General features: G+C 42.1%; 1 protein-coding gene and 1 long non-coding RNA gene across 3 annotated transcripts in view; one reads left to right on the top strand and one right to left on the bottom strand.

Annotated features, from left to right (window-relative positions):
• LOC149307423 (A-kinase anchor protein 13-like) overlaps positions 1 to 23391 on the top strand; it is a 183596-nt gene that overhangs the window by 17798 nt on the left and 142407 nt on the right. The window lies entirely within an intron of this gene.
• On the bottom strand, positions 2566 to 13189 carry LOC149307425 (uncharacterized). 2 transcript variants are annotated; one of them, XR_016282335.1, is made up of 4 exons: positions 12825 to 13189; positions 8402 to 8480; positions 6350 to 6374; positions 5383 to 5782 (listed from the first exon to the last, which is right to left on the bottom strand). It is a non-coding gene; the product is annotated as an uncharacterized LOC149307425 (long non-coding RNA). The 2 variants fall into 2 exon arrangements; XR_016282334.1 differs by lacking the exons at positions 5383 to 5782; positions 6350 to 6374 and adding an exon at positions 2566 to 4317.

Genomic DNA, 23391 nt, shown 5'->3' with positions numbered 1-23391 from the left:
GGCTGAGATAGTATGACTTGTTCAGGGTCATGCAATAGGTTTTCATGGCCGAGTGGGGATTTGGACCTTAGTCTCCAGAGTCATAGTCCAATGCTTAAACCACAATACCACTCTGGCTCTCTATGAAAACCTACTGGGTAGTTTTGGGCACAGAGAAAGACAATGATAACACCCCTTCTTAACAAATCTTGCCAAGGAAACCCTGTGATAGAGGCTGCCTTAGGGCTCCCACAAGTTGAAGACAACTTGAAGACACACAACAGGACAGCACTGGCAATATATACGCTTCTTGTTTGGCAGTTTCCGTTTTCAAAAGTGTCATTTTTAAGAACTGTCCATCATTAATAATGTTGACTACCAAGGAATCCTGTGATGGTGTTATTTATGCAGGGTCCAAATGTCTTAGTTTAAAAATTGCCTTCAACGAAAGCATTTGCTCTGCTTAACATCACGGAACCCAGCACTGGAGGTAAACTTCTGAAGAACCGCCAGGTTCAGTTGTCCGCTTCACCAGCCTTATCAGTTCTTGCCTTGATCCATTTTTAATGAACACAATCTCTGACTAAATAAAAGAAGTGCCCTTTTCCCAAGCTTTCTCCTGCATATCAGCTTTTAACGCCTGGATGGTTGTGAGTTCTGCCGGTGCCTGTATTGTCAAAGCCCTATTGTTGGTCTCTGACTAGTCATCAAAGGGAATGGATTTCCCATATCAAAGTGTTACTAATGCTGGAAATGTTTGCAGTGCTACATTCAGACTTACATAGCATCCAGAGAGGTGGACTAACTAAAATGGGACTGAGGAAGCTGGGAGATCATAACTTTGCTCTGGACTCAGTGGTTGGTGTCTACAGAACAGCTTTTTCTTTTAAGTGTGACTTTAATGCTGCACTGCATCTGTTTTACCTGTGCAACTTTTAATATGTATTTAAAATATTTATGTCCTGGCTTTCTGCATTTTAATGGCTTACATTCCCAAATTGCAATGTAGACAAAATAAAATCAAACTCAGCAAAATATATGTATTTTCGTCATTCCATAAGGACAGAGCAGCAATCACAAACTTAGATGCTGGGCATGGAGGGAAAGGAAGCTAAAATAGGAGACACTAAGAAGAGTGAGTATCATGACTGGGGAAAATCCAAGGATCCTAGAAGCTGCTTAGATATTTAAGGTTCAGAATGCCAAAAGTACAGTCCTGTGAGTTTTGCCTTTGAGCATGCCCAGTTGCAATGCAGTACTGTCAACTTGGTGGAAAAATGGAACAGTCTAAGTAAGACTTCTCACTGCTGCTTATCAGACTTTCTGATAATGCTACACCAGGTACTAGTCCATAGTAACTATACCTTTCCGTTCTTCTTCTCGCCCTGCACCCTGGCAAACACATGTTTATCATACACATTTATGACAGAGTCTAAGTTCTGGTGCATATCAGGGTGGGAATTATGCAGACCTCCAGATGTTGAATTGCAATATCCAGTGTTCCTTACTATTGGCTATGATGGCTGGGGATGCTGGGGCTTGCGGATGAACAGCATGGGGCGGGGGGAGATGATTGGTTTGTGTGGAAGGAAGGAAGGAATTGAACATTCACTTTACAAGATCACTTGATTCCCATTCAGATGAGCCACCCTTTCCAGAAGTGACTGAGGCATGGACTGCTTTCTATTGAACACTAGTGCAGTCAGAATCCCCACCCACCCTTGAAAAATCACAAGGATAATCAAGGCAAACACACTAAAGATAAGTCATCCTGTAATTGCCTTATGTGAAGACAGAATGGCCTGACTTTTCTGAATCAGGAAAGCCTGAGGGAGGAAATGAATTGAGTGCGTCAGAAGCTGCTCTTATCCTGAGTCAGGCAGCAGGGTCAGATGTCCCAGAATTGTCTACTGCAAATTGCAGTGGTTCTTTGAGATCTTGGGCAAAAGTCTTTTTACTAGTCCAGCTGCAGGTTATCCTTTAGTGGCAAGTGCTGGAGACTGATCATGTAGCTACCTGTGTATGAAATATGCACTCTTCCACTGTGTGGTATTTTGGTTTAGGACATCTGGGTGGAAATAATGCATATGTGCTTTCTCTGTCTTCTATAACACTGATATTGAGGGACTCCCAAAAGTTACCTTCACCTCTAGCCAACATGGCTAGTGGCAAGAGATTTAGGGCTATGGCTATAGTTGCCTTGACAGCTGTTTTTACCCATCAGCTGCAAGTCTTGCTTACTTCCTAGCAAAAGAAAGTGAATCTTTCTCACGCTGCAGAACAGAGATGATGAAATCATATGCTTTTGAGTTCTGAGAACAAAACTGAAGAAGCTTTAAATGTACTCCTTGAATTGTATATCCATATTAATTAAATATTGGTGCAACAAAGGTTATGCATTGATGGCACCAACGCCCTTGCAGAATCTGCAGGACAGGGAGGCTCCTTCCTAAGAGGACATTGCAACATCTCTGCAGCATCTTAGAAACACCCATTGTGTATGTGTGTGTACATTTGGATAAACATAAAAAACAAAGTTGATATATATATATATATATATATATATATATATATATGAGAGCTGATTTATCTCTGTGTTTGCAGGTAAGTATGGATCTGAACCATCAGAAAGGACAAATTTTGCTGGGAGGTGCATGGTTCACCTCCACCTTGAAGCTGCCCTCTGTTATCCTCAAAAGCTGTTCTAGGGCCTTGAAATCCTTCTGAAACATGACAGAGGAGAGAGTTGCAAGACTGGAAGGAAAGAGAATCCCATTGTGTGGCAGATGCCCACTAATGTAACATTCAGTTTAGGCCAGGGATGAGAATCATGTTGCAGTCTGACATTATCTGAAGGCCCTCATGACTCCTGCCTCTTGAAAACTGTCTTGAATTTAGATAGCTATGTTCAAAACCCTGCTTCAATCCCATTTTTGAAAGCTTGTCTGGGTCATTTCCAGACTCTTTCTAAATTGCATCTTCTCCAATGTCCTGCTTAGTTTAATTCTCTTAGTGCCTCTCCCAACTTCTGCTGCAGAAGTTGTTCTGTTGCACAAGGGAAACATGGACACTATAATCTTGTTATTTTTTTGCTGTCAAGTCAACTTTGACTTATGGCAACCCCTATGAATGAGAGACTTCTAAGATCCCCAGTCATCAAGTGCCCTGCTAAGGTCATGCAAACTGAAGACCGTTGGCTCCCCTTGTTTGAATTTATCAACTTGCGATCCTCCTGCTTTTCTATTGCCTTTTATTTTACCAAATCTTATCATCTTTTCCTCTGAGTCATGACAATGCATGATATGCCCAAAGTGTAACAGCCTTAGTCATCTTCGCCTCTAGTGAAAGTTCATGCTTGATTTACTCTAGGACCCATTCATTTGTCTTTTTACAGTTTTATCGTCCATCATATCTATACATATCTATTTTCCTCTGGCGCCACATTTAAAATGAGTTAAGATGACAATGAAGAAAGCCTATAGGCTTTCTTCATTGTCCAGCTTTTATATCCATACTTAGAAACTGGGGAGGACTATGGACTGGATGATCCTTATTTTGGTATTTAGAGATATATTTACACTTGGGGATCTTTTTCTCATGCCTTCATAGTTGCTCTTCTAGCCTTTGTCTTCTTCTGATTCCTTGACAACAATCTCTATTTTGATTTAAAGAAGGCATTACCCCATTTATATCAGGAATTACCCTCTCTTTGTTATCTCTTTCTTCATGTGGAAAGTGACAAGCCTGAAGAGGAGAAGTTGCAGTTTCGGGGGAGACTCTCAGGGTGAACAAGAACACTGGAAAATTGGGGTTCCTGCTTTCTCAGAGGTTCTCTGTGCTTCCACAAACTTCTTCAAACTCATCCCTTTCCACATAGTAGCAGCTGGTGGCCCCCATGTCTAAACTTCTGAATCTGTTTTATAACTATAGTTCAATATCTTGCATAGCTTCTCCAAAGTTTATATTATAACCCACTGTAGAGGCATGGTCCCACTACTACCAAGGATGCCTTGCAGTAAGGAAAGTGATGGAGAGGAAAGTGAGCTAAGTACTTGCACTGCATGTTGATTCCTGTCCAGTAAGGATTCACAAGCAAAGGCGCTCCTCCCTTAACCTTTTTGGTGGTTGCGCTTGTTCCCAACGGTTGCCGTCTCCACCTTCTCTTTGGATGTGTTTACAGAGCTCCTTATCATATCAGAACCGGGAAGAGTTGCCTGGGGCATTCTGGGAGTTGTATTCCAAAAATTAGCGATGCTTCCAAGCGCTGAATTTGCTGTGCTTTGATTCAAGGCCAAGCGTTTGACCCAAGAAGGGAGCATTTTGAATCTGATCGTGGAGCTGAAATCAAACACAAGTTCACCTTAGTCTAAAATTACTGTATTTCTTCCTGCTTCCCTCTGCCTTTCCCCCTCTTTCTTGTCAGAGCAAATTTATTCAACCAGGGACAACTATTTTGTGAAGCATAGGGTGTGTGTGTGTGTGTATCCCACACAGCCATCAGCTGGTTAGTTTTGACCAGAGGTGAGAACCATGCGACCCTCCAGATGTTGTTGGATTACCACCCAGCAGCCCTACCCAGCAAAGCCAATGGTGAAGAATGCTGAGAGATACAATCCTGCCACATTAGGAGGTCTGCCTGATTCTCTCTCCAAGGTTTGAACCTCTTCATACAGGTGGTTTTGCTCAATGTTTGCGAACCAATTTGCCCAAGGGTACTTCGGTTGTCTCTTTGCAGTCTACGCTGTTTCACAATCTCTCCCATAATCAGGAGAACCTAACTAAATTAAAAGCTGCTGAATTGTTGCTTGTTTTCCTTCCCCTCTTTCCCAGTCTTACACTTGCTGCCTCTATTTATTCTCTTGGATTCTAGACATAATTTATTGTGAGTTTATGAAGGACTTGGCAGATTGCTTATGTGGCTCTGAGCATTTATTGAAAGAGTTTCTTGAACCTGCATGTTGTGGTGTGATGTACAGCTCAATGCTCATGACATATACACAGCCCACTTTGTGCGGACTTCGTTTTTTATCATTTTAAGTGATTTATTTAGTTATTTACTATGTACCCTACCTTTCTGCCAGTAGCCCCAATAGTGTGTGTTTTAAGGTGGGATGGGAAGGTTAAAGACTGGCAGGCAGGTCACTGTGAATTCTGCAAACTTGCCTGTATTTTTTCTTAATGGTAAAAACACAGAATACAGTGAAATATAAAACAAAATAAGAAAATAAAACATGTACTGCCATCAAATAAAGCATTTAGCAATGTGACTAATAAAAACAATGGCAAAACAATGAATTAAACATTATAAAATTGTTTGACTCAGCATGATGTAGTGATTTGAGTGTTGGACCATGACTCTAGGAGACCTGGATTCGAATCCATGCTTGGCTACAGAAACCCACTTGGTGACCTTGGACAAGGCGAGGAAATGGCAAACTGCGTCTGAACAAACCTTGCCAAGAAAACCCTGTGATAGGATTGCCTAAGTGTTGTCATAAGTTGAAAATGACTTAAAGGTACATAGCAACATTTTTTTTCCTTTTGCAGCATAGCATTAATAAATCAAGGAAAGGGAACAACATATGAGAATCCTATTACAGGAATGCAAAGATGGCTGTAACTCCAGTTGGTAGTTCCTTAGGGGATTAATCTATGCAGGTGTTTTAGTGATCCTTGTTGTGTGAACATTTTTGGGAGAAGGGGGCTCAGCTTCCCCAGCCAAGTTTTGGCAGAGGATCAAGCCTCATGCGCTCATTCCAGGATCTGTGCTTTCTGTCCAAAGAGCTGTTGCTTAAAATACAATCTGAAAAGAGAAATATTATTAATGCACAGGGAAATTAATACAGTGGGCTCTTTGCATCCTGTAGATTCCAGTTCCAGGACCCTCCACGGATACCAAAATCCATGGATGTTTAAGTCCCATTAAATACAATGGCATAGTGAAATGGTGTCCCTTATATAAAATGTCAAAATCAAGGTATGCTTTCTGGAGCTTATATTTTTTAAAAAATATTTTCATATTTTGCTTGAATCTGTAGATAAAAAAAAATATCCATGGATACATGCAAAAAAATCCCACCTCCAAACCATTACCAGAACTGAAAGTTACATCCCCTTCAACATCAGCTCAGCTCATCTACCAAAGACCCTCATGACTACAAATGTCTCTGCCTGCCAAGAAAAGGACAATTTTGCCTCTCATGGCAAGGAAGTCCAGAATCTAGGTGTGGCCACAAAGATATTATAAATAGCTATGCACTTGCTGATGTATAAGGATATAAGGTAAACCACTTCTGCATTTTTATTTCACCATGAAAATCCTATGATGAGACAATTGAAGCAAGAGATAGTGCTGGAAGATGAGACTCACAGGTTAGAAGCCATTCGGTGACCTACTGAAGAAGAGAAGAGGCCAAGTATGAGTAGTAGTAGTAGTAATAATAATAATAATATTTATTTATTTATATCATTCCCCTCTACAAGATGCAATCGGGGCGGCTTACAAAGAGTAGCACTTGCGTTCAGCTGCTGGCATGCTAAGGTGGGAAATGAAAGTCCAAAGCTACACAACACAGCTGGATAGACTCAAGCAAGGAAGTCACAGCCCTGAGTTTGCAAGACCTGAGCAGGGCTATTAATAACAGGGAGACGTGGAGGTCTCTCCTTCACTGGGTTGCCATAAGTCAAAAGTGATGGCAGTTAACAACTGCAAGGGATGCAGCAAAGCTCAGAGGAGATGGGAATGTAGGGTGTGGCAGATGATGGCATCATTCCTTCTAAGAAAAAACTCCTAGTGTTTCGACCTTGCAAGTCTTGGCTCTGTGGCAATGCCAATCACAAATTCCCTGTAGTGTAGTCTGTCCCTCTATCTGTAATTTTGAAAGAACTGTTCTATCTCAGTTTATCTTTGGCCTTTTGGGGAGGGGGGGACGAGGGGTTTCTAGGAAATCACAGTGCTATCAGCTGTGTCCTAAAAGACTCATTTGTGTCTTGCAACAAGCTAATCTGAGCACTGTAATGCTTAAATTGTGCAAATGAAACAGATTTGCATGGTATTTTGCACACTTCTGCATTGTTGCATGATTTTAATAGTTATAAAAAAAGAGTGAGGAGCTATGTTTCTGACTCACTGGAAATCTTACTCCTTCTGGTTTCTGAGATTCAGCAGTCGTTGCCTGACCTATTCGTACTGCAGATCTTTGTACAGCTTGACTTCAAGTCACCCTTTCTAGTTAACACTGAGAGTAGCAGCGTTAGGCCTCTGAAACAATGACGGCAAAACGTTCTGCAGAATGAAGATGGCCAATAAATCCATCTGGATCTACTTTGCTGGAAGGGAAGAGCTTCTCGGAGTGCTCCGCTGAAATTGCATTTCCAGATGGTGCAAGGCTTTTCATGTCTCTCCAAATAGCCAAAGTACTTTCCCAGGTACATAGAGTTGAGAGGCAATTTTCTTGCTTCCCCCTCCTCCACCTTGTATCCAGAAGGAATAATCCTTTTCACAATCCTATGAGGGTCTGTAAAGTACTGATGTTAAATATAACAATATTTCCTTAGGTATAGAGGTATATCATTGAATACCAAAGTTAGGATTACAAATGCTATGGTAGTTCTGTTTTCTGTGTATAGTTGTGAAGGAAAGCTGCAGGAAGAAAATTCACTCTACTCCGTTCTCAAACTGGATTATTTCTACAGTCTGTTTGGGACCTCAGAGATATGAAGCTGTTTTTAGAGTCCATTTATATCACTTTAGGCATGGCTTGGGCATATATAAGAAGAAGACGGTTGGATTTCTTTATCTCTGTGCCCCAATCCTTTATTTTTCTAGCTGCAGCTATTACTGTACAGCCATTCCTTCCTGCTGAATAAGTTTTAAGAACCTTATCTGCTCCATCGTAAAGTCTTCGCCCGGTTGTCTTTAACAGTCTCTCTGATGGGGTTGCGGCGGAGGGGGAGAGCGACTGATATAAAAAGGGTCTTTCACTACTAAACAGGAAGCAGAATGAATAGCAGGAACTTTGATAATGCAGCATCTGTGTAAAAAGAAAGGCCAGGGCCGGGAGGGGGTGGCGTGGAAGAGAGGGATTTGTCTCTCTGAAACCTAGCAGAGCGACAAGTGAGAGCTACACAAGGCATCCCAGACTTGCTGAGTGTAATGAATACTTGTGGATGAAGGATCTTCCCTCTACAGCTAATTATAAACCTCCATCCAAAGGACCCAAGAGGTGGATGCTTGATTCTTTTTCCCAACTAAGGAAGAAGTTTCAGAATCGTAAGAGTGGGATGGCCCTCTTATCCAACTCCCTGCAGAACTAAAGCACCCCATCCAAAGATGCCCATCTGATCTTTGTTTAAAGACCTCCAAAGATGGAGAGTCCACCACCCTCCAAGGCGGTCTGTTCCACTGTCAAACAGCTCTTACCTTTAAAGATGTTCTTCCTGATGTTTAAGAGGATATTTGTTTTCTTGTAACTTGAGTCCATTGTTTCATGTTGCAGTTTCTGAAACAGCAGAGACAAGCTTGATCCATCTTTTATGTGACATTCCTTAAGATCATTGAAGACAACTATATTGCTTCTTTTATGCAACCTTCAAAGTTAAAGAAGACATTTCCAGTTTTCATTCCTGACTGCAGGAATTGGAAATTCCCATGAGATTTGTCATGGGAGGAAAGTGACAGCGGAGATGAGATGGAGCTAGACTCTTCCCTGTTTATGTATTAGTTCATACAGGTTGAGTCTCCCTTAGCTGAAACATTTGGGACCAGAAATGTTTTTGAGCTGGGATTTCCCCCCCCATCAAATTTTGGAATATTTGCATACATTGAACCATTGGAAAGCAAAAGTGTCACTACCTCAGCCGCCCATGTGGATAATTTTGGTTTTTGGGAGTATTTAGGAACACACCTCGTGTTTTTATGCCTGGGATGGGAAGTGAGTGCTCCTCCAGATGCTGAACTGCTACTCCCAGAATTCCTCAGTACTGGCTTTCTAGGGTTGCTAGGAACTGCTTGCCAAAAAGAGCAAGTTTGCAAGTAAAAGGCGTTATGTTAGAAGTAGGCGGCTGGATAACCACAGCACATCATGCATATCATGAGTGGGTGTGATAAGCTTTTGGTGGGTGCGATAAAACTAGTGTATCAACAGTTAGCAATGCCTTTATCCTTTATATTTAAACAAATGATCTAAGGAAAGTGCATGTTGCTGTAAAATTTAAAGACAAATGTTCCGGTTTTTAAAAATCGGCATGAAGCTTTGAGTTTGTATGCAAGTAATTTTTAAACAACATTAAATGGCTTCCCCCACACATCCCCAATAATGAAAAATTTCAGTTCAAATACTTGTTGTTAACTGCTGTCAAGTCAACTTTGAGTTATGGCAACCCTATGAATGAGGGATCTCCAAGTCACCAACTGCCTTGCTCAGGTTTTGAAGACTCTTTGATTGAGTAATGGGGTCTTCCTCTTTTCCTACTTTATTCTTCTTCACTAAGCATTATTGTCTTCTCTAGTGAGTCATGTCTTCTCACAACCCCATTCTGAATAGGGAAAAAAGCAGGATGTCTTGTTGTTATTTCCCCTTGCTTAGGTTCCTGTTGTTGTTGTTGTGGGCTTTCTAGTTATTCTTGACTTATGGCTACCCTAACGTGAATCCATCATAGGGTTTTCTTGCCACTGCCATCCACTGTGTGACTTGCCCAACGTGGGTTTCATGGCCAAGCGAGAAATTGAGCCCTGGCTTCCAGGGTCATAGACCAGCATTGAAACCATTGTGCCACGCTGGTTCCTGGATCTGGTTAAATTATTTCAGGTTTCTGTTTTGTGCTTCATTGTCTAAGGTAGGGCTTAGGAGAAAGAAGGATAATAGAAGGATTGACGTTAAGCGGGCCACAGCACACTCCATGTAAGAAACTGTGCAGACCTACCTGCTAAATACTGCAGCCTGGTAGTTTAAAGAAGGAAAGGCGTAATTAAGTCTGCAGCCTGACAATCTTTCAAGTAGGTTCCAGAGTGGTAATGCTGCTTGCACTGGGAAGTTAAACACTGTCATTATTCAGTGGTGAAAAGCAGGCACAGAGCTGACATTGTTTCTGCTTCGTTTTGATTTAATAATCATTTGTAGCAGGTTTGATGGGCTGTTAGCTGGTGCCGGCTTTTTCTTTGTGCGGAGGGACTTTTTCTTGTACACAAAGGCATGCTCTGTATGCCAGGGCCTTGTTCTCTGGATTCATGCTTTGTGTTAACTCACTTGAGTTACGGGAAGGGATTGAGAAGGGCTGGGTGGGTGCTGATCTTGAAACGTTTGAGTATAAGGCTTGAAACATTTTGCAAGTAAGATCTATATTGCAGATTTAGTGGAGTTTGATAACAGTTTAATGGCAGTGGCCCAGTGCTGCAGAATTCTGGGATTTGTAGTTTTGTGAGAGACTTAGTCTTCTCTATCGGAGAGCTCTGGTGCCACAATAAACTGCAAATCCCAGGATTCCAAAGGATGGAGCTATGACAGTTAAAACCATGTCAAACTGAATTAATTCTGCAGTGTGTGACGGCAGCCTTCAAACTGGTGGGGGCTGAACTGTGAAAAGCTTGATTCCAACACAAATGTCCCTTAATCCCAGCTTTGCAAAACAAATCTGCAAAGCTACAAATCCACACACATTTTGACTGGCTAGTTCTCTGGCTGAGATGTGTACCTACATAAAGCCAGAGTATTTTTATCTAGAAGTCACCCGGATTGCATTGAATGGGCTTACTCTGTAGAAAATGCAGCTATAGTCATATATGAATGGAATGAGAGAGCAAGAGAAAAAAAAATAATGCAGTCAGCTTGGTATGGAAGAGGGAAGTTCATCATGGTAAGGTTCCTCCTCTACACAACTGCTCTGTCCTCTTTTGTTTGTTGCCACTCTATTCTTGGAGTGTGAGAAGTGTGAAACTCAGGCTGCAATGAACAGTCTTTGCTTTTCTGCATGGCACCCCATCTTTCAGGAAGAGCTAATGTGGTCTGGCGGTTAAGAATTCAAGCTTGAAGCTATGCTGATTCACGTTGCATCTTAGCTGTGAGCATGCTGTGTGGCCTTTAAGGAAACCACTGTCTCTCAGCCCAACCTCTCAGTTGTTTATTCTGCAACACAGGAATAATGTAGGGTTGGCATAATGACTCAAATAATGTATGTAGAACACTGTAAATACTCAGAGCCTAAGTCAGGGGTGGGAGTTGAGCAGCTCTACAGATGTTGATGGAGTGCAATTCCTACTCTTGGCCTAAATAGCAATAGCAAGTTAGCGCTTATGTTTCTATAATGCTTCAGAGTAAATTAAGCACTCCCTAACCGTTTTACAATTGCCCCCAAACAAGCTGGGTACTCATTTTACCGACCTCTGAAAAGATGGAAGGCTGAGTCAACCTAGAGCCTTCTGGGATGCAACTCACAACGTTGTGGCTGCGGTACTGGCATTTAACCGCTTTAAATTAAGGCATTTTCTCCTAATTATATATTTAATTAAGTTAAACTAAGTTCTGCACCAGGCTAAACCTGGCCCCACCAGAAATTTACCTGGTCATTCCAGCAGCCGTTTTGGAGACCAAAACATAGTGTATGGCATGATGGTTATGGTGATGGCATTAGTAGTCCGTAGGGCAGCAGTTCCCAACCTGTGGGTTGCAACCTCTTTGGGAGTCGAATGACCCTTGCACAGGGGTCACCTAAGACCATTGGAAAATACATATTTCCGATGGTCTTAGGAACCGAGACACCACAATTTTATGGTTGGGGGTCACCACAACATGAGGAACTGTATTAGGAAGGTTGAGAACCACTGCTTAGGAGGAAGAGAGAGGGAGCTTGGTGTTCTGTTATCTTCTGAAATTCTCTGCTTGTGCAAAACCACTGCTAGTCGATGTGGTTGTGGTGGTGGTGATGATGATGATGATGAAACATAACCACAACAGTTACAGAGACTTGCTTGTGCATGAGTGCTTAATCTTTGCAAAGCATCCACAGATGGAGACAACTGTTGTACTAACAAATCTGCTTTTCAAAGGAAGTTCTGCAAGTATTCCTATTTCGTCCCTCCTCCGGATGGATGTGCTTTCTTTGGAAAGACCAGAGCCCTTAAGGTAACTGTTTGCATTGGGCTACGTTTGAGCCTCTTTGGCTAACTGTACGATTTACATTTGGTCTGTTTGCAAAGCATGTCCATTAAATCCACTTTTCCTGCACAGGGTAAATATACTCTAGATTTCCCTCCCCAGCATTTCTTATTCTTGGATTCTGAAGGTTTTAGCTTAGTTCACAAGACAAACTATAGTGTTACTATCTTCCTCTAAAATCTCTCTCTTCCTCCCCGCTCTTCTTTTCTGTCTGTCTGTGAGCAAGGAGGAGACTCTGTGGTTCATGCACAACTAAGGATATTGGTTGGAGAAATGGTGGGCAATTCAGAACAAGAGTTTTGATTTTCTCCTAGTTCTATAGCCTCGGCAACTTTGCACTGAAGAAGGAATCTACAATGCAGAAGTAATGCAGTTTGACACTGCTTTAACTGCCATGGGTCAATGCTATGAAATTCTGAGCTTTGTAATTTTGTGAGGGATTTAGCTTTCTCTGTTAGAGAGCTCTGGTGCCACAACAAACCACAAAACCCCAAGAATCCTTAGGATGGAGCCATGGCAGTTTAACCAATGTTCAACTGCAATAATTCTGCAGCCTGTGTTACATTTAGATTAAATTTTAGGAATGTTTAGAGCTATTGCAATAGATGCACATTTTTTTAAAAAAATGTAAATGCATTTTGTAAAGCAATGCATTTTTCTTTATCGTTGCTTTCTATCCGCCCTGCCAGTTACCTTTGCTTCTCCTGCTCCAGGTGCCTCTTCCTTCCCTCTCTTGACTTGTAACAGGATACGGAGAACTGAGTTGCATTTGCAGTGAGCCGGAGTAGAGCCTGGTTTCTCTCTGTTGGTTGCTTGCGGAGCATTCATTCAGTCCGCCATCTGTTCTGGCGCACGAGTGTGCTGAGATGTTTCCTCTGTCTGACCTACTTGGCACTGGAGCTCTGAAAGAGTATGAGAGGAGCCTCTCGCTTGCTGCGGAAGAGAACCTTGAAGCAGATTTGCAAATACACTTGCTGCCAACTATGGTTTTTACTGTGCAATCCAACTCCCTTCCTCTTGCCCCAATCCATGGACCTTTCAGAGGGTCCAGATGATGTTCTAGCCTTCTCTTCCTGTTTTTTCTTACTACTTTCCCCATTTCCTTTCCCCCTCCTTTGTACTGTAAAGTGAGTTAATGAGGGAAAAAGAAAATAAGTGCCCAACGTCTTTTAATTGGTAGCTGCAGGAGTTATCTGAAAGCATCCTTTCCTGGTCCACAATGTCTTGTGAAATGTATTAGTTTTCAAAGAAGTAGCTGTTTCAATCTGTTGCAGCATAAAAAGAAAAAAGGGAGGGTGAGAATGGAATCTAGCAGCACATATTTATATTTTAGCAAGAGCTTCCATAGACATCAATCAATTTCTTCAGATGCAATGAAAGAATGCTATTCAAACCACAGGTTATTACAGAGACAGATTGCAGAGACAGAGATAGCTTTGGCAAGTTGCACTCTCTCAGCCTCAGAGGATGGCAATGGCAACCCCGCTTCTGAAGCAACTTGCTAAGAAAACCCTATGAAAGATTCACCGTAGGGTCGCCATAAGTCAAAAATAACTTTTAAGGTACACAACAACAACAACAACAACAACAACAACAACAAAGCCATGCTAGTCTGGGATTTTTTTTAGCACCTTTGAGACTAACGTAGCAAAAGAAATTGTAGCATAAGCTTTTGTAGACTTGGTCTACTTCCTCAGATGCATGGAGTTCTGAAATGGTTGGTGGTTCTGCCAAAGCTCTGGTCAGTTTTTTGAACGTTGAAACAACCCATGACATCTGGTTGAGAAGGGAGTGTATAGCTGGGTCTGGGGAGCTGTGGATGTTTCTTTTGGAAGAAGGGTGGTCCCTGCTACTATGGAGGAAGAGGAGGTGGTGAGACCACTCTGTCAGCAACTTTTTGGAGCCCTCCTGACTTGTTCAGTTGTCAGCTTTTGTCCAGTCTTTGCATATTGGGCCAATGTATTCAAGGACATGGTATTCCATCAGAAGTATAGTTGTTTTATGGGTCTGACTTCTGCTGTATGTTTGGTACCAGAAATGGCTTTGTTTGAGTGGGTCACTGACCGTCTCTATGTGGAAGATGGTGGTAGTGGTGGATGTCATTTCTGGATTGCTCCATGGCCTTTGATATAGTACCTCTATGATTTGCCCGTTTGGGATTCCTGTTATGGATGGCATTTAGTTCTGTGTAGCTTCATTAAAAAAATTAACAATCATCAAAGAAACAATTCATTTAATAAAGTGAAAATGTCGGTAAAAAGGATTATACGATTACAACAAAAACAGACCAAAAGAGTAGGATAGAAATAATCAGCATAATACATCATTCCCATAATTTAACATAATATTTGGAGGATGTGGTTTATCACTGTGCTCTTTTATGTCCTGAATGAAGGGAGAACAAATCTCGTAGAACTTGTCTTGCGTCTCTACGTAGTTATTATTTCTAATTGAGGAAGTCAATGTCTCCATTAGAGACAGATGCCATACCTTGCTTTTCCAGCAATCTAATGAAGGACGATTATGTCCTTTTCAGTTGTTTTCTATTACTAATCTAGCTGCTGAACGCAGCAAAATGATTAATCCTACATGTGCTATTTACAACTGTCATTAGAAAAAAGAGACCAGGGACCAATTTCTGGGTTAGTGACTGTAGCTTGACATGTAGGTAGTTGGCAGGTAGATCCCAGCAGGTTGTTGTTGTTGTGTGCATTCAAGTCTTTTCCGATTTATGGCAAACCTAAGGTGAACCTATCATGGGATTTTCTTTGCAAGTTTCTTCAGAGGGGGGTTGCCATTCCCTTCCTCTGAGAATGAAGTGATGCTCCAGGATCTTTGTGCTATTGAATTTCAAGTTTTATGTTTCCTGGATATTATATGTAATCTCATATATTTTTATAGAGTTACAAACTTGGTAGATGAAGGGAATACCATGGATGTAGCATATCTTGTTTTCAATAAGACTTTTAACAAATAGGTTAGTAAAATGTGGGCTAGACAGTGTGACCGTTAAGTGGTTTTGTAATTGGTTGACCAACTGAACCCAAAGGGTATTCAACAATGGCTCCTCTTCATCATGGAGAGAAGTGTCCAGTGTGGGTTCTATCCTGGGCCTGGTTCTATTCAGTATCTTTATAAATGACTTGGATGATAGAACAGAGGGCATATTTATCATATTTAGCAGATTACACCAGATTAGGAGTCATAGCAAATACCCTGCCTAGGATCAAAAGATTAGGGAGCTGGGCCAAAACTAACAGTGAGAAATGCAGGGTGCTATACTAAGGCAGAAGAAGAAGAAGAAGAAGAAGAAGAAGAAGAAGAAAGAAATGCATTGAAATTGGACAGATGATGTTTGACCTGTCAACCGCACATGTGAAAGGGATCTAGGAGTCTAAGTAGACCACAAGCTGAACATGAGTCAGCAGCGTAATGCACAAGCTAAAACAGATAATGCAATTCTAGGCTACATCAATAGGAATATAGTGTCTAGATTGAGGGATGTAATAGTGCCACTCTATTCTTCTTTGGTCAGATCTCACCTGGAATTCTGTGTCCAGCTCTGGGCACCACAACTCAAGAAAGATACTGACAAACTGAAGTGTGTCCAGAGGAGGTGACCAAAATGTAGAAAGGTCTGGAGACCATTTCCAATGAGGAGCAACTTAGGGAACTGGGTGTGTTTCACTGGGGAAGAGAAGGTTGACATGACAGCTATGTTTAAATGTTTGAAAAGGTGTCATATTGAGGATGGAGCAAGCTTGTTTTCTGCTGCTCCAGAGAATAGGACCTGGAGCAATGAAATAAAACAGCAGGAAAAGAGATTCCAGGTAAACATTAGGAAGACATTCTTGATGGTTTGAGCTGTTTGGCAGTAGAATGTGCTGCCTTGGGATGTGGTGAAGTCTCCTTCTTTGGAGATTTTTAAACAGAGGCTGGATGGCCATCTGTTGGAGGTGCCTTAATCATGTCTTACTACATGGCAAGGGATTGGACTGGGTGGCCCTTATGGCCTCTTCCAACTCTTATGATTCTTAAAAAGCTTCCTGAGCCTCCAGCCATTACCACACCTTCTAGCAGCAAATCTCATAAACTGATCATGCACTGTATGGGAAGCAGTAGAGCTGGAAGTTGCTTGTTCCCAAGCTGGGGGGGAAGATGCAGGTGCCTTTGGCCAGAGAGAAATATCTTCTCTTTGCTAAGCCGGGCCTTTTGTGCACTTTGTCCTTTGTCACGAAAAATGGGTCAGAGGATCATATTGTTTACATTCCTTTTTCCTTGCTCCTGCCTGAGCTCTTCATTCAGGCATGGATAAAGCAAGGAATTTGATCCCACCTTCTAGTGTCAGATGTGCTTTGAACTACATGAAATGGGATACGAGCTGGATGGATGCTCTGTGTAGGGTCTTGGCTTTCTTGATTTGAAATGGGCAGGAAGAAAGAGCCTGTTCTGGATTATCCCTGGAGTCAAGTTGCATGCCAGTGTTATGGCATAGAGTTTGGAAAAAGTTACTTTTTTTGGGGGGGGGGTGGCTTTTTAAGTATTCTCAAACCAGCATGGCCCTACAGTCTGAACCAGTCTGGAAGTTGTCATCTAGAAAAGCAACATTTTTCAAAGCTGTGGGCATGGGTTTTTAAGGGTGTACTGAGTACAGCTGGTGGCTTTTGGGTGCGGTGCCTATGATGTAATGGACGCTGGATCTCTGGAGGCTGGCTCATGCATGGCTCAAACATGTGCATTCAATGTTCATTTGTAAGAATGAGCTTGAGATTTGCACCATGTTCTCCTTTTTGTAGAAGGACTCATTTATGTCAGTATTAGTTTCTGTTGATGTTTGTTTGCAATGATCGGGTTTCGTCTGCTGGCATTGTGGTAGAAAGTGCCAAGTGTGCTTGTGTATGGGAATGCAGCACCAACGTTTCCTGAAACAAAGGTTTCCCTGGCAAAGTTGGGGCATCACCTCTTAGAAGCAGCTTCTTCAGACAGGGACTCCACCTTCCTAAAACAACTTAGCTGCTTTCTTTTGCTTGGTGCCATTCTTTTCCACTTGGCTCCAGTTTTGAATTTTTGCCATTGTGGCTACTTTAGCAACTAATCTTCCTAAAGGCTGCTGAGCTGCTTGGCATGATATTGTAGCCTTGGCTGCCATGTGTGATATATTTGTGTGGTTTGCTGTCTTGGAGATTAAAAAAAATATCAATAATTGGTTAGTAAAAAAGTATGTTGGTAAGGAATTACCAACTCCTTGATGAGGGTTCAAGGAAAGGCTGTAGATCAGTGCTAGGGCCCATACTTTGGGTAAAAAAGGTCCCAGGTTCAGCCCCAGCATTTCCCTACAGAACTGAGGAAAGACACCTGTATGTAGCCCCAAAGAGACATTGCCAGTCAGTGTAGATGAGTGTTTCCCAAACTTTGGTCCTCCAGATGTTTTGTACTTCCGCTCCCAGAATTCCTGATTGTTGGCACAACAGGCTAGTGCTTCTGGGTGCTGAAGTCCAAAACTCTTGGAGGACCAAAGTTTGGGAAACACAGGTGTAGACAGTATGGTGCTAAATGGTCTGTTTGGCTCTCTGTAAGATGGTTTCTTGTATTCCTAAACCATGCAGGCTGAGGGCTAGTCTTGGACTGAACCGATGCAGACAAAGGGCTATTGTCACCATGGCTAGATCTGACAGCTCAAGGAATGGGCACAGCTGGCACACAAGCCTTAATTGCACGAATGCACTCTTGGCCACCAGTGAAACTTGAACTTCCAGACTCAGGATTCAGTCTAGGAAGTACATTCAAGCTGTGAACCTGCATTTTCAGGGGAGCGCTTAAACCCATCCAGCACAGACTAATCCCTATTCCCTGATGCACCTCAACTAATGCACCTCCGTCTCGTCTTGGTTAAATTTCAGTGTTTTTAGCCCATTGACTGATGACAGACACTAGTTTAGAACCAAAACAGCTTCCTTAGACTGAGGTGGAGAGGAGGAGTGGAGTTGACCTGCAGGCCATACTGAAGACATTGGACTGCAAAACCTCTTCCAGTGGTTTCATGCATATGATGAATAACATAGATGACAAAACTGAATCCTGAGGAACTCTATGGATGGTCAAGGTTACTAAAACTGCCTTTCTGGATTCGAATGGATCTAGATAATTCATCTCATCCAGAAACCCCTGGAATTGGGTGGCCACCACACTTGCTCAAAAATGGCATTTTGGAAATGGGCTTGTGCTGGGATCCAGGGAGAGTTTTTAAATAATATTCTTATAACTACTTCCATGGGTGTGTGCTTTGTATTTTTAAACTTGGATGGTTGAATCTGTGGATGCAGAACCCATGGATAGGGAGCGCTGATTCTATACATTTGTCATTTATGATGGAGTAGGAGTTGGATAGTAAGAAAATAGATGATGTGGACTAGAAAGTTTGGCAGACTGAATCCACAGCACTGGAGAGAATGCTAGAAATAGTGAAAATACGCAATATGTGTTCAAGGGGGAAATGCAGTGGTGGGTATCTCCCCCCGCACCATCCCAACCCTCACACCTGTACTGTGGTCTTAACCTTTCTAGCTTTTGTTTTGATCCGCTCTCGCTGTTGCATAAGCTTGGAGCATTTGTTTCAGCTTGTGCATTCCAGAACAACAGGTGGCAATTTTGCATGTGTTTATGTGTCCAGTACTGCTCCCCTTGTAAAATGTAATAGAACCATGTGTCTGGACAATTGATTTGTGCTGTGCAGAAGGAACTCTTTCAGTTCTTCTTATATACATTTCTCAAACATTTTTTTTTTTTTTTTGGCTGGGAGGAAAACAGATTCAAGGGAGTTCATAATTTGAGAAACTATAGAAAAGTTAAGACAAAAACAATGGGAATACTATAGATACCTAGGTGGCTGCATCTACACTGCAGAAATAATGCAGTTTGACTGTCATGGCTAAGTGCTATGGACTCCTGAGATTTATCGTTTGTTGTGGCACCAGAGGCAAAGGGTCAGCGAGGCAAAAACAGTTGAGGCTGCATTCGCACTGCAGAAAGTAATTCAGTTTAACACCACTTTAACTGCCATGGCTCCATGCTATGAAATTATGGGAATTGTAATTTTGAGAAACCGTTAAGTCTTCTCTGTCAGAGAGCTCTGGTGCCACAACAAATTTCAGTCCGCATAATAACATAGCGTTGAGCCATGACAGTTAAGTTGGCATCAAACTGGATTATTTCTGCAGTGCGGACACAGCCTCAGTTGTTTTCCCCTCCGTCACAGAGGAGGGGCACATGGACACATGCGATATAAATATCTCTTTGCTCAGTGCTTAGAAATGTACAGTCAACCCTCTTAGTCAGGACCCGCATGTTGGATTACTGCCAACATCCTTCTTTTGTGCATAGTTCCACGCCAGAGGACTTTGTGTACATTAGAGGTCATACCATACTGTTTCACTTTTGTTAACAATCCAATAATTGATCAGTCATTTTGACTTTTGTCTTGAAAAGCTGCCCTTCATGTTAGGGAGGGAATGCAATGTTCACTTTGACTCTGAAAGTAGGAACTTTTGCATTCCTGAGCACAGAAGTGGGCAGAAGGAAGATTGAGATCTACTGCTAGATCTTTGGCTTTATTTGCAGTAGATCAACAGCACTCTCTGACTTCCAGACATTTAACAATACAGTGGGCCCTCCAAATCCATGGATTCTAAATGCACTGATTCAACCATCCAGGGCTTGAAATTGTTGTTTGTTTTTAAATCCAAAGAGCAAACCTTGATTTTGCCATTTTATGTTAAGGACACCATTTTACTATGCCATTGTATTTAATGAGACCTGAGCATCCATGGATTTAGGTGTTTTTGCTATTTTAAAAAGTGCTAAATTTTAACATTTAAGTGCTAATTCTTAATAGATAGCTTCATATCTCTTCTTTGCTGTCCTTATCTCTGTTCAGCTGTTTTGGAGCAGGCAGCTCTTTAAACAGAAGATGGCTTTAAACGGGGATAGTTTCTAAGTTAGGGAATCAGTGTAGAAATAGGAAACCCTCCAGATGTTTTTTGGACTGAAAGTTCCATCAGCCATAACTAACATAAGCAATGGTGAGGAATGCTGGGAATTGCAGTCCAGGGGAAAACATGAGCTTCTGTAGACTTGCATCTACTTCCTCAGATGCATGGGATGCATCTGAGGAAGCAAAAATCAAGCCTACGAAAGCTGATGCTACCGTCTTCTTTCTTTCAATGTGTCTCAAAGGTGCTACAAGATCCCTTTGCGTACAGGAACCTAAGCAAGTCAAGGGTAGTATTTGAATTAAGCTGTTCATTTGACATTCCCCTGCTAGGTTATCTCCATTATTTGTTAAAAAGAAACCCACACGATCAAGCAACACTCATCTTTTACCTTTGGTAAACAGTTGTACAGTGATGACCCGTCTAGCTAATGGACCAGTGTTTCACTTCCCCATAGCAACTCTTTCGGTGTTGCAGAAAGACTGGGCTTTGTTCCTTGCTATCATGGCCCCCCATCCACAGACCCAGGTGGTCCATGGGGATTAGCCGCCAGAACAGCAAAAGGTGATGACAGAAGGATGAGGTCAAAGTAAGGAAAGGAGAAAAACCATAATTTCCTCCAAAAAACAGGGAAGAAATAGAAGTCGCTGGCTGGTGCAGTCTTCTCAACAGTTGGCTTTTACTTCCCTTATTTAAATGAAAATCAAGATCCTGCCAAAAGAGAGAGAGAGGCAGAAAGACAGAAAGAATAAACAGCGCAGGAGGAAGAATTCATCCATTCACTGAAATATTACAAAATCCAATAGCCACAAAATAGTGAAATCTTTATGGGGCAGACTAAAAAGCACAAAATGGTTTTAGTCGTCTCGATAATGGCATCACTGTTTTGTGGATTTTGTTGTGTTTTCCTGCATGGATAACATGGCTACTCCGAATTTGTTGTCGTCATTTCAAGTCACTTCCTTCAAGTCATGTCCGGCTTATGATGACCCAAAGGCAGGCCAATCTCAGGGTTTTCTTTGCAAGTTTTTTCAGAGGAAATTTGCTATTGCCATCCTCTGAGGCTGAGAGTGTGTGATTTGCCCAAGTTCACCAAGGCGTTTCCTTGGCTGCGTTAGGATTTGAACCAGGGTCCAGTGCTGAAACCACTACACCTCTTTGGTTCCTTATAGACACAGACAGCACAGTTATTGGAGATGATAAGTGCCTCGGGGGAAAAAAGGGACAATGCAAATCCAGTACTAAAGATCTTTGAAATGAAATTTTCTGACTGTCCCTAAATGTGGCAGTAGGATGGTTCTTAGATTTCTTGGCATACGTATCTGAAATTCACAGTTATGTGAAATAACTGTCATTAAATCCAAAATAATACTTTAAATTAACAGTATCTTTTGTTACTGCTGTCCCTTGGAGGCAAATGACTGACTGATTCCTCCTTCCTCTTGGCTTTCCTGTGTGGTCTCTTAACTCCTGGTGAATGGGTAATTTTAGCAGCTGGACTCCATCCAGAACACATTCTCTGCAGATATGATGCAAGTTCTCTTTCTTTAAATCTCTTGTCACCTAAGTGCCTCTCCCTTTGTTCCCCTCTCTGAAACTTGGAAAAGTAACATTCATAGAATCCTAAAACCCTAGAGTTGGAACAAACCTCAACGGCCATAAAGTCTAATCCCTTGCCATGCAGGAATGCACAATCAAAGCATCCTCAACAGATGGCCATCCAGCCTCTGTTTAAAAACCTCCAAAGAAAGAGACTCCACTACACTCTGAGGCAGCGTCTTCAACTGTCGATCTGCTCTTACTGTCAGTATGTTCCTCCTAATATTGAGGTGGAATCTCTTTTCCTGTAGCTTGCATCCATTATTCTGGGTCCTATTCTCTGGATCAGCAGCTTACTCCATCCTCAATATGACGTCCCTTCAAATATTTAAACAAAGTTATCATATTCCTTTGGAAGACAACTCCCTAAATGCCCCAACAGTGTCACCAGAGGCTATGCGGAGGATTCTAGGAATTGTAGTCCAGAAAATAACTTTGCAAAGAGCCCTGGTATTTCCTGCCCTCCCTCAAAGGCAATGCTTTAGTCCTCCAGGTGTTTTGGACTTCGGCTCCCAGAAGCTCGAGCCAACATGCCCAACAGTTAGGTATTTGGGAATCTGAAGTCCAATACATCTGGATGACCAAAGTTTGAGAATCACTGCTATAAGGGTAAGAAACACCAGCCCAGATATTCGTTTCTGCCTGTCCCTCGCTCACCCTCTCGCCTTCCTTCCTTGGCAATGGACCACAGGGATGCCTTTGTAGGAGACAATATGATACAGCGTGGGAATAGGCTCTCATCAGGGCTGTCACTTGGTTCTTGATAAAGATGAGCTCCTCAACTTTCTTATTTAGGCTGCCATTTCGACGGCTCCCACGCTCTTGTCTAACGCCTGATTTTTGCCACTTTGGCTCTTGTAATAGTTTATCAATGTGCGCGGTGGTTGTGAGCACTGAGGTCTTGCAATCTCACACTCTGCCTGCTGCTGGAGTGGCTTCCTTTTTGACTCCAGGTAATTGCCTCAAATGTTGCTTTGGTGCCGTTGCATCTTTCAGCAGCTGTTCCACTGATCGCTCCATCTATGAATCAGACTTTCCTTAACCTACATTCAGAAAATGTATAAGCACACAGAGAGATTTAAAAGAGAAACGGAAAGGGTGTGTTTTCCTCTCTGTCAATGCACAAGCAGCCTGCAGAAGAAATGCACTTGACTCTTATTTGAGTGGAATGGTGAAACCAAAGTGTTACATGGAGGTAAATATCAGGTGTGTGTGTGTGTTTTGTAGCAATACGCTGTAGATTTTAGGTGGGAAATAAGGAGATTCCTTATACTCTGAATCCAAACCAAAACTGGGCTGCATGTTGCCCTTGCAGTGTCTGCCCATGCGACAGTACGATGTTTGCTCAAGGAAGATGTTTGTCTCAGGTGGGGATCCAAACTTTGCAGATGGTGCTTGCAGGATGGGAGCTGCTATCCTAGTCATTCACATTTAAAACAAAACAGCCCTTATTCAGTATAATATTATTTCCAGTACAAATACTCCTGGAACCTAGTTCACAAAATAAACCACAACAGAGGTGTAGCGAAAAGGCTTCATGTGTCCAACCTTTCCCACTCTAGTTGGAGTTCAAAAGGTCTCCCTGCATTTTAATGCCTTTAATTCTTTTAATGCCTGCTTTGTGGGATTTTTTTTGTGCATTTTATCAACTCGTTTTTAATTGTTTTAATCCG

Source organism: Sceloporus occidentalis, unplaced genomic scaffold (genome assembly GCF_023333645.1).
Source record: "Sceloporus occidentalis isolate IW3139 unplaced genomic scaffold, rSceOcc1.0.p SCAF_9, whole genome shotgun sequence".
In the NCBI taxonomy this organism is placed as follows: domain Eukaryota; kingdom Metazoa; phylum Chordata; class Lepidosauria; order Squamata; family Phrynosomatidae; genus Sceloporus; species Sceloporus occidentalis.
The sequence above is the reverse complement of the archived record's forward strand: the minus strand, read 5'-3'. Positions and strand labels throughout refer to the sequence as shown.